Source organism: Ursus maritimus (assembly GCF_017311325.1).
Source record: "Ursus maritimus isolate PB19 chromosome X unlocalized genomic scaffold, ASM1731132v1 scaffold_X1, whole genome shotgun sequence".
Taxonomy (NCBI): domain Eukaryota; kingdom Metazoa; phylum Chordata; class Mammalia; order Carnivora; family Ursidae; genus Ursus; species Ursus maritimus.
Window position 1 is genome coordinate 31,308,032 of NW_024423319.1, and position 2,433 is coordinate 31,310,464.

At 39.2% G+C, this 2,433-nt stretch overlaps 1 non-coding gene across 1 annotated transcript; it reads right to left on the reverse strand.

Moving 5' to 3' along the window:
- Positions 1–841: 841 nt before the first annotated feature.
- Positions 842–945, reverse strand: LOC121103803. The gene has a single exon (XR_005836084.1). It is a non-coding gene; the product is annotated as a U6 spliceosomal RNA (small nuclear RNA).
- Between the last annotated feature and the right edge of the window lie 1,488 nt (positions 946–2,433).

Below are 2,433 nucleotides of genomic sequence, written 5' to 3' on the forward strand. Positions count from 1 at the left end.
TTCTTAAATTGCACATATGACTGAAATCATATGGCATCTGTCTTTCTCTGACTGACTTATTTCACTTAGCGTAATATCCTCTAGTTCCATCCATGTCATTGCAAATGGCAAGATGTCATTCTTTTCAATGGCTGAGTAATATCCCACTGTATATGTATACCACAATCTTCTTTATCCATTCATCTGTAGATGGACATCGGGGACCCCAATGTTTATAGCAACAATGTCCACAACAGCCAAAATATGGAAGGAGCTCAGCTGTCCACCAACACATTGATTTTGAGTGTTATTCATGTTAGTACATGCATATCTAGCCCATTCTTTGGAGCTGTTTTAAGTGATTCCATTGTATTAATATGCTACAGTTTCCCCATTCTCCTACTGACTCACAGGTTTGTTCCAATTTTTCACCATCATCAGTGATACTGGAATGACCTTTTTTAAAAAATATGGAACATGGGGAGCCTGGCTGGCTCAGTCAGTGAAGCATGAGACGCTTGATCTGGGGGATGTGAGTTTGAGCCCCACATTGGGTGCAGAGATTACTTAAAATAAAAATAAAATAAAATAAAATAAAATCTTTAGGGGCTCCTGGGTAGCTCAGTAGATTAAGCATTTGCCTTCGGCTCAGGCCATGGTCTTCAGGTCCTGGGATCAAGCTCCACGTCGGGCTCCCTGCTCAGTGGGGAGTCTGATTCCCCCTCTGCCTCTGCCCCTTCTCCTGCTTGTGTGCTCGTTCTCTTTCAAATAAATAAATAAAAAACCTTTAAACAAAAAAAAATAATAGTCAAAATAAAGAAATTAAACTGTTAAAAATAAAATAAAATAAAATAAAATAAAATAAAATATGGAATGCTTCGTGAATTTACCTGTCATCCTTGCATGGGGCCATGCTAACCTTCTCTGTATCGTTCCAGTTTCAGTGTATGTGCCGCCGAAGTGAGCGGTGGAACGAGCGTTCTTATACGTGTTTCCTTGTGCACCTAAGTAAGAGCTTCTCCAGGGCTTGTATAGCCAGGACCGTCTTCACCTTCCCCATGAACTAACAATTTATGAAAATTCCCTTCTCTGCTCATCCTCATGATTGTTCTTATCAGACTTCCTTCCAAGAGCATCCACATTCTATTCTCGTACTTAAGTATTTCATTATTCTGGGATTTGTGTTTGTCCACGGTGTGCGGTGGTGATCGAACATTATCAAGTCTTCCATTTGGACAACCAAGTTTTCCAGAGCCATTCAATCAATAGTCCATCCTCTCTCCTTTTATTTATAAAGTCACCAAAGTCATGTCACAAGTTTCCATATATGAGTGCGTCTGTCCTGGTTTCTCTGCTGCATTCCACTGAAACTCTTCTCTGTCCCTGGGCCAATACCACGATGTCTTCATTGCTGTATCTACAATAAGTCATCGTATCTGGTAAGGAAAATTCACTCTTATTGTTCTTCAGAATGTGTCAGTTATTGACTTTTTTCTCTTCCATACAATTTGGAGGACCGACTTATCAAATTTCATGCACACACACTCACACCCACCCCTGCAGGGATTTTTATTGGGATTGTATTAAATTTATAGATCATTTGGGAGAGAATTGATCTCTTTATGATATTGGGTCTTCCCATCATTGAACATAGTGTACCTCTCTCTTCAGTTATGGCCTCTTCTAATTTTCACTAGAAAGGTTTTATGTATCCTTTGTTGAATTTGCTTAACAAACAGCTAGTTGTTTAATAAAGTACTTTTTTTTCTATTTTATTTTGTGATTAGTCATTCTTAGTATATAGAATCATCTTGAATATATATATGTATGTATATATATATGTGTATGTATATATATATATATATTTTTACGTAAGCTCTAAGCCCAACATGGGGCTTGAACTCATGACCCTGAGATCAAGAGTCACACACTCCAACAACTGAGCCAGCCAGGCACCCCCACTGGTTAACTATTTAGAAAAAAAGTCTATCATTGTCCCACTCTAGGCACATTAAAGGGTAAAAATAAATAAGTAAAACCATAAAAATTCAGAAGACAGTCTAAGTGAATATTTATCTGATCTCTAGAAGGGGAAAATTGTTCTATGCATGGGGGCAGGGAAGCAAGAGATTGATCATGTAAACCTCTGTAAATAAAAGGATCTTGAATTAAAAGATTAACAATAAGCCAGGCACAGGAATAATGTACTTTTTGCGTGAGGAGTTGATGCTGTCTCTGATAACGAACACAGAAAGACCCCAACAGGGGCGCCTGGGTGGCTCAGCCGTTAAGCATCTGCCTTTGGCTCAGGGCGTGATTGTCCTGGGATCAAGCCCCGCATCAGGCTCCCTGCTCCACTGGGAGCCTGCTTCTCCCTCTCCCACTCCCCTTGTTTGTGTTCCCTCTCTCTCTCTGTCAAATAAAGAAATAAATAAAATCTTAAAAAAAAAAAAA